The sequence below is a fragment of the Mesoplodon mirus genome, assembly GCF_964341445.2.
Source record: "Mesoplodon mirus genome assembly, chromosome: 5".
NCBI lineage: Eukaryota > Metazoa > Chordata > Mammalia > Artiodactyla > Ziphiidae > Mesoplodon > Mesoplodon mirus.
Window position 1 is genome coordinate 108,545,664 of NC_138980.1, and position 13,812 is coordinate 108,559,475.

At 40.0% G+C, this 13,812-nt stretch overlaps 1 protein-coding gene and 1 long non-coding RNA gene across 10 annotated transcripts in view; one reads left to right on the forward strand and one right to left on the reverse strand.

Moving 5' to 3' along the window:
• The window catches only part of LOC309805526, a 57,018-nt gene extending 55,633 nt beyond the window's left edge, over positions 1 to 1,385 (reverse strand). Inside the window, exon 1 of one of the 2 annotated variants that reach the window (XR_014294253.1) lies at positions 1,282 to 1,385. This is a non-coding gene — a long non-coding RNA (uncharacterized lncRNA). The remainder of the gene's footprint in view (positions 1 to 1,281) is intronic. The other variant, XR_014294254.1, reaches the window with a different exon arrangement.
• The window catches only part of ARB2A (ARB2 cotranscriptional regulator A), a 455,970-nt gene continuing 443,540 nt past the window's right edge, over positions 1,383 to 13,812 (forward strand). For all 8 annotated transcript variants that reach the window (XM_082623477.1, XM_082623475.1, XM_082623478.1 and 5 more), the window contains exon 1: positions 1,383 to 1,530. The gene's annotated coding sequence lies outside the window, so the exon portion shown is untranslated. The remainder of the gene's footprint in view (positions 1,531 to 13,812) is intronic.

Here is a 13,812-nt window from a genome sequence, read left to right on the forward strand (position 1 = left end):
AGAAAAGTAAGAACAGAAGCGTGTAGAACAATTAAGAAACAATTAGAGCATCCAGTGAGGACTAGCATAGTAGTTGTAGAGGTGGTGAGAATTGGTTAGATTTAGGATACCTTTTGAAAAGAGCCAATAGATTTTGCTGAGGGACTGACTGGATGTGAAACTTGAGAGAAAGAAGAATCAAACTATGACCTGAACAATTCTAAGAATCAATATGCCATTTACTGAGATGTAAAGATATGCAACAGCAAGAGGGAAACAGGTTTTGGAAACAGAAAATAGTTTGAAATGCATGTTAAATATCCTAGTAGATATGTTGACTAAGAAGTTACATACGTTAGTATAGAAATCAAAGAAATCATGGCTGGAAATGGTTATTTGGAAGCCATCAGCATAGTGATGCTATATAAAAGACAGTGAAGGAAAGAATGAGATTACCTGCGGAATAAAGGTGGCTAAAGAGGGGAAGAGAGCTGGGACACGCTAAGAAATGAGGCAGGGTCTAGCAAAGAAGAATCAAAAGAGCTCTGTGAGTTCACAAAAGTCAAATGAAGAAAGCGTTTCAAGTCTCAAAAAGGAGGATGTGATGAACTGTGTCAAATGCTGGTGAATGGTTAAGCAAGATGAAAACTAAGTGTTGCCCCTCGGATTTATCAGGATTGTTTAAATTACAGATATCTACAAACTCCCTTTTCATGAAAACATATAAACTAGCTAAGAGGTCTCACATTCAAGTGTGCGTAAGAATTAAAGACCTAGAGTTTATACTTAACATCACGTATCCTGCACTTTGTGGGCCACTTAGGGGATTTTCATGAGTAATTTTTACTCTCAGGGATTTTTACCGTAAAGGCTGAGTTTAGATCCAACCCACTGTTAGCGATGTGATCCTAGCTTTACACAGCTGTTTCCAATCTATCCTATTAGCAGTCAGTAGATACGAAAATGAGTACCTACTTCACTTAAGTCATTACTTACAGGTAAATTTAATCTTCTAAATCTAGACTTTTCCACCCTCTGTCTTTTCTGGAGTTGAAGGGACCAGGTGAAGCGGGATAAACCATGTGTGGGAGAGTGAGCAATTAGTGGCATGGGCACTCTCCCAACTGTTTTTAAACTCCGCTTGGAGAACGAGGCTTCACGGTGGCCCCATACTCTGAAGTCACCCAGGAAGGGGTGTCCCTGACTTCAGAAGAAAGGGCGAAGGAAAGGCGAAGAGAGCCCACAGGGACATAACAGGACAATCCCTCCCTCCCTCCCGCACGCCTCTCTCTCCCTGCTCACCTACCGCCACAAGAACCGAACCAGCGACCACGCCCCGCCTCCTTCCGGCTTGTCGCGGCCGCCGCCGACGTGTGCGCAATGACGTTTCAGTCTCCTGCGGACCCCGGAAGTGCAACTGGAACTTGTTCGGGGCGCGGATCCGGAGAGGGAAAGTCGTAACAACCGCACGAGGGAGTTCGGCTGGCGAGCTGGAAGGCCACGCCTCCTCCCGCCTCCCCCCACAGCCCTGTAGCTGGGGGCAGAGCTCAGGTAGGACCTGCGTTTGCCGGGTTGTGAACTCCCGGGGGGCAGGCCCGGGCCGGAATCTGAGGAAGAGGCTGGCCTTGGTTCGTCTCGGGCGGGGGTCGCTGGCGCCGCGTTTCCTGCGGACACTTCTGCCCTGTGTACAGGACCCCGCTGATGGGCCGCTTACACCTGCCATTTCCACTTCCGAGGCGGGGCAGGACACGTGTGTTCCCTGGATGAGTCTCCTTACTCTTGGACGTTTGGGGTTCCGGGAGCCTAGAGACTGTAGCGTAATGGGCCTTTCTAAGCTTTCTCAGGTGGGGAGGTTTGGTGGTTCTCTGGTTGAAGATTTTTCTACGAAAATGATCATCACCTGCCAAACCTTTACCAGAAGACATTCGCTGTAGACAGAAGATTAAAGTGCAGTTATAAAATGCTCCCCAAACTTGTAACATGCATGGGCGCTGCTGGGACATTTCACTGGGATGAATTCTTAATTGAATACTTTTGACTTTGAAATAAAGTTAGGTATATTTTGGAGGCAGTCTTCTCTTTCCCTCATCCAGAGATTTAACATACTCTTCTAGTGCTCCAGAGCGTGTATTTGTTATGCCAAGTAATTGGTTACTTAATTTTTGGCTATATTTATTGACAGTCTTGTTGCCTTTGTCTGTTTCCCCAAATCCTCTGAAAAGTTGCAGAGGGAAAATCCTTTGGTTTTCAGGCTAGCGAGTGCCTTGTACCATTTATCAAAACAGGTGAAATGTGATGCAATCCACGGTATCTTTGTCTTAAAGCGGTGTTAGGGGTGTATTCTTCGTGCTTGTTTTTTATCCCTCATTGTGAGGGACAGATATACTGTATTCATTTGATGTATTTAGAAAATAAGTCAGGGAGCAGTTTTTTGACATACTGGTACCAGGCTTCTATCTGACTCTTTAAGTGTTCCTTCCACTTAAGCCTAAACCAGGAATGCTCTGGATGGCTTAGAAGCAGTGGCTGTTGTGAAGCTGATAAATGGTAGAACAGCACCAACACCAAGAGGGCAGCATGACCTATGAAACCGTAACCATGCACCCACTCATTCCATTAACAGGTATTTATGTGCCTACTTCAGTGTGCCAGGTGGTGTTCTAGTTGTTGGGCTTCCAATAGTGAACAAAATGGGCAGTCTTTGTTCTGAAATTTACAGTGTAGCGGATAGAGAAGGACAGTTAGCAAGTAGATATATCAAGTAGTGATAAGGGCTATGAAGAAAAATAAAGCACATTGAGGGGAGAGAGAATGATGGAGGATGCTGTTTTAAATAGGGTGGTCAAAACCTGCCTCTCTGATAAGAGGACTTTTGAGTAGAGATCTGCATGAAATCAGAGAGTGAGCTCTGCAGGTATGTGGGTATGTGTTTTAGGCTAGGAAAAGGCCCTGAGGCAGGAATGCATTGGTATATCTTGGAATAGCAAGGATATAGGCATCAGTGTTTAAAAATCTCAGGAATATTTACTCAGTGTTTTGTGTGAGCCTGAGAGATCTTTTTTATTGACAGCCTATTTTTCTCAGCTTTCCCAGACAGACCTCTATGAGGATAATCTGATGTCTTCAGATATGTAGAGATGTTTCCAAGCTTTTCATTAGTGCAAACAAAATTAAGCACTATTTACTCAGCTGAACATAACTTGAGCTGTCTGTTTTAGGGTCAGATTGGGTTTGTACAGTGGCCGTGGATAACTAAGTAGCAAGTGAAATAAGCTAACTTATGTCAACTTTACTTTTCATTCCTTTTTTTAAAAATTGTGGTAAAATATACATAACATAAAATTAGTCATTTTAACCATTTTTAAGTGTACATTTCAGTGGAATTAAGTACATTCACATTGTTATGCAGCTGTCACTACCATCCATTTCCAGATCTTTTCATCTTTCCCAGCTGAAACTCCATACCCATTAAACATTAACTCCCCATTCCCCTCTCTCCTCAGCACTGGGCAACCACTAATCTACTTTCTCTTTGAATTTTCTGTTTCTGGTCTAGATACCTCATATAAGTGGAATCATATGACATTTGTCCTTTTTTCACTGGCTTATTTTGCTTAGCATAGTGTCTTCAAGGTTCATGTATGTTGTAGCATGTGTTAAAATGTTCTTCCTTTTTTTTTGCGGTATGCAGGCCTCTCACTGTTGTGGCCTCTCCCGTTGCGGAGCACAGGCTCCGGACGCGCAGGCTCAGCGGCCATGGCTCACGGGCCCAGCCGCTCCGTGGCATGTGGGATCTTCCCAGACCGGGACATGAACCCGTGTCCCCTGCATCGGCAGGTGGACTCTCAACCACTGTGCCACGAGGGAAGCCCATGTTCTTCCTTTTTAAGGCTGAATAGTATTCCATTGTATATATAGACTACAATTTGTTTATCCATTCATTTGTCTGTGAATGCTGGAGTTGCTTCCACCTTTTGGCTATTTTGAATAATGCTGCTATGAACATGAGTGTGCAGATATCTGTTTGAGTCTTCTGCTTTAATTCTTTTGGTTATATACCCAGAAGTGGAAGTGCTGGATCATGTGTTAATTCTATGTTTATTTTTTTAAGTATTGACGTATTATTAACAACAATGGCTACACTATTTTACATTCCTACTGGCAATGCATGGAGACTCCATTTTCTCTGCATCGTCACCAACACTTCTCCACGTCCTCACCAAGCACATTTTCTCTCTTATTATTTTTTTTAATAATAGCCATCCTAATGGGTGTGAAGTAGTATCTTGGTGGCTTTGACTTCCCTACTGGTTGGTGATATTAAGCATCTTTTCATGATATTAAGCATCTTTTTGGCCATATGTATATCTTCTTTGGAGCACTATTCATTTAAGATCTGATTTTTTTTTATTTTTGGCTGTGCCACATGGCTTGTGGGATCTCAGTTCCCAGGGATTGAACCCGGGCCATGGCAGTGAAAGCCCAGAATCCTAACCACTAGACTGCCAGGGAACTCCCCTTAAGGTCTGATCTTAATAGAAAATTTTGCAGGTTTTTTTGGGTAAATTTTTTAAGGGTTAAGAAAGTAGCCACCTTGTCTTCTGTTACTTTTTTAACCCTAAAATACTGTAGTTGTAAAAACTTAAATTGTCTGTAGACCAAGTATCTGCAGTAACTCCAAAGTTAGAAGTAAAAGAAACCATAAAGCATATTTTGTAACAGTGAATGAACCTCTGGATATCAGACTGTGATGAAAAGAGTTCTGAAAAGCCAAAGATCATCCCCACCTGCTTTGATTCTATTTTATTTAGAAGGAAAGGAGTGTATCAATTGGCTGACTATGGCTGTGAAGTAGATCTCTTTTTTTCTGGTAGCTGAGAAGAGCAGGAAAAGAGATAAAAATGATGGAGAAACAGAAAAAGAAGTGTTAGCAGTTGGATGTAGCTAGATGGAGAATGGCAAAGGAGATCAGTAACAGTAATGGACCGTAAGCACCAGAACTGACAGCAGAAGAGGGGGACCTGGCAACAAAGTGACAGAAAGTAATATAGCTCTACGGAGTGGAATGGGATGGGGGACAGGGTGAAAGTGCACATCACCGGCTGTATCTCAGCATGTGGTTCTGAAGTCAGCCACCTGGCCTTAAGTGATTCAATAAGACCTACTGTATACCAAGTAACATATGTCGGTTCATCTGGTTCAGCAGTTAGTATTTGGAGGGTGTGCAGTGTATACAGTCCTACAGAAGTAAACTAAGTTGTTCAGACCATGTATCACATCATTTCCAACCATAGAGTAATGAGGTTTGAGTAATTTAATGAGTAATGTGTAATTTAACAGTGTTCAGCATTGTTAAGAAAAAAATTTTTTAATTATCTATTTAAGAGAGGAAGGAATTTTTTTATTCAGAATGGCTGATGACCCATTAGTGCAAGGTTACGCATCTTTTTTTTTTTTTTTTTTTTAACTATTGAATGTTTTGTACCCTATTCTTTATTAAATACTCTTTGGGTACTGCATTTAGCTAACTGTTTCAGTTATAAAGCTTATTTAAGTTGATTACTTTGCTTTGATTTAAAGTAATGAATGAAAAATTGTACCACATTTTTGCTTATCACTCTTTGACAAATTAAAATAGATTAATTTGTTACAGATGAAGTAGCAGATGACTAACTTGCTTAACGTTTTACAGCTAAGTTAAAGATAATTTAGAGGTAATAGTGCTGTGCTGCTTTCTCTGATATTGTATTCTTATCTCCTTTTTTTGAGAACAGTTCATTTTTGTAATATAGATACTACAATATAGATAACAGATAATTTTTACTGTAGGGAAAAATATCACTGTGAATTCAGATCATTGAAGCAAAGCATTTATTGTATGTTTGTTTCCATTTCTTTATAGCAGATTGAATATTTTAAGTGTGGTCTAGGTTGATAATATACTTAGGGTTGATTTGCTCAGAGGTTAGAGAGGTGCTTCAGATTGTGGATTTGGGCCTTGTAAGGCCCTTTAATAGCTAATTAAGGGAATGATAGCAACTAATACCCAACATTGTAACTGCCAATGGCTGTGGGATGTGGCTACTATTCCTATCCCCTGCTAATCACATTGCCATTATCTGTGATAGGTATAAGAAAACAACATGAAAGATACTATATGTGGCTCAACAGATACAGTATCTCTATTTAAAAAACAATTTGGAGTTAATATCCAAGGTAATGAAGGAGTGTGATACCCTTTTCATTTACAAAGCATAGCTTAGTTTTGTGTGCTTTGTTTTAGAACATGGAACAAGCTAGAATTGTGACCAAGTTTATAACTCGAGGTGATGCAGTTTAAGAAGTTGAAAAGTTTGATTAATTGATAGGTGAGATGCTCTCTTGATTTGAATTACCCCATTCTTCTTGATATCATTATTTTTATCTATAATATGGAAATGACTCTGTTACTAACTCAAGTAGTTTGGGAATTAATCAATCATCTTGGTCCATTTGGTTTAATACCCTTTAATATAGTTGGAGTATTTATCTTAAATGGTAATATCCAGGAATTGGTTGGGTGGCAGAGAGGAGAGGAAGGATCAGATCAGGAGGTAAAGGAAGTATTGGCAGTAAAGAAAGGGGGTTTGTGAACAAGTATTAGCTGAATGGGGATTGGGCACTGGTCTTGAAAGAGATGGGGAGAAGGGAGGGATAAAGGAACAGAGAAGGGCCCAAGACCTACATGAACTGAAATATGAGACAAGGAAAACAGGGCAATAGTTAGGCAGGGTTTCAGTTATCTGAATCAGTAAAAGATGGATACCTAGTCATAAGACAGTCTGGACCCCATACTTGAGGATCTTACGTGCTGGTTGGGGTGTCTGCTATAAAGACAAGACTTCAGCAAAATTTTTTGTATTATGATAGAAGTATGTATAGGATGGTATGGGAGAGGCACAATGCCTTACCTGGGGTTATTGAAGGGCTTTGTGGAGAAAATGCTACCTAAGTTGAAAACTTAAGGATGAGTCATTTAAAAATAAAGTGGATGGGCTTCCCTGGTTGCGCAGTGGTTGAGAATCTGCGTGCCAATGCAGGGGACACGGGTTCGGGCCCTGGTCTGGGAAGATCCCACATGCTGTGGAGCAACTAGGCCCATGAGCCACAACTACTGAGCCTGCGTGTTTGGAGCCCGTGTGTCTGGAGCCCGTGCTCTGCAGCAAGAGAGGCCGCGATAGTGAGAGGCCCGCGCACCGCGATGAAGAGGGGCCCCCGCTTGCCGCAACTAGAGAAAGCCCTTGCACAGAAACGAAGACCCAGCACAGCCAAAAATAAATAAATAAATAAATAAATAAATTTAAAGTGATAAATCTAAGAGATTTTTTTTTTAAAAAGTGGGAAGGCTCTCTAGACAGAAGAAATAGCTCTCAGCAGCCTGGTATTTGTAAAACATTAAAAGGAATTTGCAACTATTAGAGCAGAAAGTTTGATTGTAATGAGAGATTGATTTGGAGAAAGAGATAGGAACCAAGTCATGGGGGGAGGGGCAGAGGATGTGAGGAGAACATTGTATAGTTTGATAAGGGGCCTGGACTTGCCTCTTTAGGCAGTAGGAACTATTGAATGGTTTCTCTTGTCTCCTGTAGGGTAAAGGATTTAACCTTGACCCAAAAGAGGTCTGGCCTTTGCCCTCAGCTTCTGGATGGTAACCTCTAGTATTTTTGTTTTCCTTGGAGCTTTGGGTCACATTGTCTAACAGTGTGATTTAGGGTAGGGGCTGCCTGTAGCCAAAGAGAGTATGTGACTTAGGGTAGGGACTTTGGGTCCCTTGGTATCAGTTGACCTGGAAACTGAGATCAACCATGTGGGCAGTCATTCAGTCATGCCTGTGTAATGGAGCCCCAATAAAACTCTGAACACCATGTCTCCTGTGAGCTTTCCAGGTTGACAATAGTCCGTGCATATTATGACATATAGTTAGCAAGAGAACAACATGTCCGTAACTTCACAGAGAGAGGACATCAGCAGCTCTATGTTTGGTACTCTCCTGAACTTTGTCCGATATGCTTTTTCCTTTCCCTGATGTTAATCTGTATTAATTTTCCTGTGGTAAACTATAATCATGAGTATAACAGTTTTCAGTGAGTTCTTTGGGTCTTCCTAGTGAATTATCAAGCCTGACGGGGCTTTGGGAGTCCTTTGAACTTGTAATTGGTGTTAGAAGTGGAGGTTATCTCTTGTGCTGACTGTGCCATCTAACTGTGTAGTTGTCCAAAACCTTTCACATCTCCTTTCTCTGTTTCTTCCTTCCTCTGATTAGGGATAAAAGTGGCTTTAGCATTTGAAATCAGGGCCAAGTGAACTGATGATGTTGAAGCACCCTATCTTCTAAGATTGAGGCTGTTTGGAAAAGTATCAAGAATGTTATAACACAAATGTTCCTAAACATGATGTTACCCCTTGATATTTTCTAATTCCTGTGGACTCAGTTGCATTCTCTCAAAATTCATATGTTGAAGCCCTAACCCCCCAAAAGTAATTAAGGTTAAATGAGGTCATATGGGTGGGACCCTGATCTGATAGGATTGGTGTCTTTCTATGAAGAGACACCTGAGATCTCACTTGATTTCCCTCTCTATCATGTTAGGACACAGCAACAAGGTGACTGTCTAAAAGCCAAGAAGAAAGTTCTCACCAAAAGCCAACCCTGCCAGACCTTGATCTGAGATTTCTGGCCTTCAGAACTGTGAGAAAATAAAGTTCTGTTGTCTGAGCCACCCCGGTGTTTTGTTATGGCAGCTGGAGCAGACTAATACACCAGTTCATGACTGATCTTTTTTATTTTTCTTAATCAGCGGTTGGGTTCTGTGTGCGCTAGTAGAAGAATGTTAAGAGTTCGATGAACTCAGTTTTCCATAGACCCACTTTAATGTTGAATCACCTGAAATTGTTCAAAAACTTGAAACAAAGAAAGGCCTCAAAGAGTACTTTTAGATTATACACCATCTAAAGTGATTGAGCAAAAAAGTTGGTACATGGAAGTAGAAGAAAGGAAGAAGGAAAAATGGAATGAAAAATGATAGATGGTAGGGTCTTTCCTGTAGGTTGGATTCTGGCCTGAACTTTATACAGGATGGCTCTAGGTTTGGTTCTAGGATCCAACAAAGTTGGTTTTACTGGAGACCATTTTGGACCTCTTTCGTCCACCATCAAAGCATTTTTGTTCTGTAGCCTGTTCTTTTAGGGTCTTTTCCTACTTTTTTCTAGGTGACTAATATGATAAAATCAATTCATGCTAATGTATTTCACAGGTAATTGTAAGAGTATTATTGTTTATAGGTAATATTTCATTATTTTGAAACAGTTTGAGTGATTTAATGGTGAAATTTAATCTGCATAGGAATACTGCAAGTACTTCTAAGAAACTAGATGACTCCATTTTATCATTGAAAACATCCTAGCATCATACAGATTAGTTTCACTTCCCTAAAAAATCCTCTCTATTATGCATATTCAGCCATCCTTCCTCCCTAACCCCTGGCAACCACTGATCTTTTTAGTCTCCATAGTTTTCCCTTTTCCAGAATATCATATAGTTGGAATCGCACAGTATGCAGGCCTTTGCTGGTTGGCTCCTTTCACTTAGTAATATACTTTTAAGTTTCCTCCCTGTCTTTTCATGGCTGGATAGTTTTTTTTTTTTTGAGTGCTGCTGAATAATATTCTTTTGTATGGATGTACCACAATTGATTTATTCATTCACCTACTGAAGGACACCTTTGTTGTTTCTAAGCTTGGCAGTAATTAATAAAGTTGCTCTTAATATCTGTATGCAGATTTTTGTGTGGACATAAGTTTTCAAGTAATTTGGGTAAATACCAAGGAGCATGATCCTGGATCGTATGGTGAGAATATGTTTAATTTTGAAAGAAACTGCCAAATTGTCTTCCAACATAGCTGTATCATTTTGCATTCTCACCAACAATGAGTGAGAGTTCTTGTTGCTCCATATCCTTGCCAGCATTTGGTGTTGTCAGTGTTAAGGATTTTAGCCATTCAGATAGGTGTGTAGTGGTATCCCATTGTTATTTTAATTTGCAATTCCTTAGTGACATGATGTTGAATGTCTTTTTGTAAGCTTATTTTCCATCTGTATATCTTCTTTGATGAGGTGTCTGTTCAGGTCTTTTGCCCATTTTTTAATTGGGTTGTTTTCTTATTGTTGAGTGTTAAGAGTTCTTCATATATATTGAATAAGATACCTTTATTAGATATGTCTTTTGAAAATGTTTTCTCTCAGTCTCTGGCTTTTTTCATTTCCTTGACAGTATCTTTTACAGAGAAAGTCGTGGCTCCTTTTTGTTTAACAGTCCTTTTGTTAATTTATTTCTGGGTTCTCATGTTTTACTATAAGCAGCAAAAAGAACCAGGTGGCACATTCAGCACTCTAGTTGGAAATCTCCTTGTTAGATCGACCACTTCATTAGGTACATTTTGTACTTTCCATATAATTCCATGGGATACTGAAATTGCTGCCACTACATAACAACCCCTTCCTCGAGTTTCCAATAACATTTACTTTGCTTTCTTGCAGGTCCTCACCCACAGCCTTATCAAAGACCATGGGGCGTCCATTAACAGATTCTTTGGGCTGCTGTAGGCTTTCTCTAACACTCTTTTCAGAGCCCTCTGCCTGCTTCCTCAAGCCATTCTTGAGGTTTTTGGTATGGCAGCATTCCACTTCCAGGTACCAGTTGGTTTCTACTGCCGCCCTAAAAGTAGTTGCAGTACTAAGGTTTCTGTAAAACAAATCACGTGGTTGACCGAATTACAGCACAACTTGAATTCACAATCCTAAAGGAAGGATTGGGACGTTGACAATTGGGATGGGTACATATAGGCAGATTCTGGTGAAGCTAGACACCTTGGATCTCTAAATTCTCTTGAACCTTCTTTGCCAGTAGAAGCAACCCTTCTACTCCTTCCCAGGAGGCCTGTCTCCCCTGATCTAAAGAACTCGTAATGGCCTCCCACAGTGGATTGCTGATCTTCCTCTTTTCTTATTCCAACCACCTTCCCTTGCTTCTAGACCTATAATCAAACTTGAGTCCAAACAGACCCCAGAGGGTGAGGTAAAAAGTTTACATGAAGATGTGTGTGATTTTCATCAGTTTATATCAACAGAAATCAGGGAATTGTGTGTGGGAATGGATTCTAAGAATGTGGAATCAGGTTAAAGGAATATACAGTTGGGTCAGGCAGTGGTGGGGCTGGTGGTGGCAGTGGTTATGGTGATGTCAGGGAATCCTGTAAGGATTATATTGTTAAGAGGATATTCTAAGTTAGAAAATGAGTGATAATGGGGACCTAAATTAAGACGACAGTGTTGGGGATCCGAAAGAAGGAAGTGATGCTCCTTGTTCCTTTGGTACATTATGCGTAATGTTTTAGCACTTGCAATTTTATTAGTTAATGGCCTCTCTCACTAGACCAAGCTATTCAGTTGCTAGGACCATTTATTTTTGTAACAGCATGAGAAGCAGCAAACATTATATGCCAGGTATTGTTCTAAGAATATAAAATACATTAGTTCAGGGCTTCCCTGGTGGCACAGTGGTTAAGAATCCGCCTGCCAATGCAGGGAACAAGGGTTTGAGCCCTGGTCCAGGAAGATCCCACATTCCGCGGAGCAACTAAGCCCATGCGCCACAACTATTGAGCCTGTGCTCTAGAGCCCGCGAGCCACAACTACTGAGCCTGCGTGCTGCAACTACTGAAGCCTGCACGCCTAGAGCCCGTGCTCCACAACAAGAGAAGCCATCGCAATGAGCAACCCGTGCACTGCAACAAAGAGTAGCTCCCACCTATTGCAACTAGAGAAAGCCTTCGCATAGCAACGAAGACCCAACATAGCCAAAAATAAAAATAAATAAATTTATTTTAAAAAATACATTAGTTCATTTGATCCCCACAGCTATCCTTTAAGTAGGTACTAATGTTAAGTGCATTTTTTAGATGTGGAAACAAGGTTACAGTATTGAGGGTACTCAGGACGGCCCTTAGGTTTGATGATTTGCTGGAAGTACTCCCAGAACTCAGAAAAGCTATTAAATTCACAGTTTCAGTCTACTACAGTGAAAGGATACAGATTAAAAACAGCAAATGGAAAAAGCACATAGGGCTGAGTCCAGGAGAGACTAGGTATTAGCTTCCACTTGTCCTCTCTCAAAAGTCATACAGAAAGTGCTTAATTCTCCCAGCAACAGTGTATGACAACAAGTGCAAAGTGTTAGCAACCAAGGACGCTCTCCTGAACCTTGGTGTCCTGAGTGTTTTGAGAGTGTCAGTCATATAGGCATGGAGTGCCCCCATGACCAACTCAATCTCCAGCCCCTGCAGAGATCAAACTGATACAGCATGCCACAGGATCCAGGTGAATAAAAACATGCATTCACCATAAATCATATGGTTAGTATAAACTGTATGGCATGGCCCAAGGCCTCAGGCGTATGGAGATACTACTATCAGGCATGATATTCCAAGGACTTATAGGTTAACTCCCAGAAGCCAGTCAAGAGTCAGTCTTTCTATAGAATATACAGATTTTGGACATCCCAAGCCTTCTGAGTTAACCTTTCACTGCACACCTGGAGGTTAAGTACCTTGCCCTAGGTATTACATAGAATAAAAGGCAGAGTTAAAATTTAAGCACACGCATTCTGGCTCCAGTGTCTGTTGTTTTAACCATATATTCTACTGCCTTTTGGCATCGCTTCTGTCAAACACAGAATCTGATATGTTTGAGGCATTTAATAAATTTTTATTATGTGAGTGAATGAAGGAATGATAGGAAACTGTAGGCTAGGTCTACTGATTCAATAAAGGTCATTAGTTTTAAAGCCTTTGCATGAAATACCACATGTCCGTATCTACTCCCCAGCTCTCTAAAATCTATGTAAGTTATTAGACACTCATTGAAGATCAGCTTAAGTTTCTTTTTTGCTCTCTTCATGTGTGTATATATTGCTCAATTGACTTGAGTAGTAGGATTAGAAATCTAATTATTTCTAATGCGTTAAGAAAGTATATGACTGCTTGAAATTTCAATATTTAGAGCTATTTTTCTGGTTGACAGTCTTATGAATTCCTCAATAGCAGTTATAATTATAGTCAAAGCTAAATACTTGTGATATTTAGGTTATTTTTCTATTTGTGTGTATTTGCTAATTTCTCTTGGGATAAATAATAAGGTTTGGCTGAAATGTAGAAATAATCCCTCCTCAAGTAATAGTTTATATATTTGTCATACTTTTTTCTACCCACAGGATATATCATTCTCCATGGAATGAGTACTACCATAACATGTAAAGATTTTAGGGAAATAGGATAAATCATGCCAATTACCATTTATTTTAACATTTAAAATGTCTCCCCACCTTTATCTGTTGTAGCTTAAGGTATAATTGAAGTGCAATAAATTGTACATATTTATATAATTTGATGTTTTAACATACTTCCTTGAAACTCTCATCACAGTCAAGATAAGGAATATTTCTGTCGCCTCCAAATATTTTCTTCTGCCATTTTTCATTGGTTATTTGTATGTCTTCTCTCAAGAGGTAGCTGTTTAAATCTTTTGCCTACTTTTAAATTTGCTTGTCTTATTATTGAGTTGTAAGAGTTTTTTAAAAAATATAATCTGTACAAGTTTTTTATGTGTGTGTGTCTTCCAGATATTTTCTCCATTCTGTGGCTTCTTTTTCATGTTCTTAATGTTATTTTTTGAAAAGCAAACATTTTTAATTTTAATGAGTCACAGATTATCAATTTTTATCCTTTTATGATTTGTGG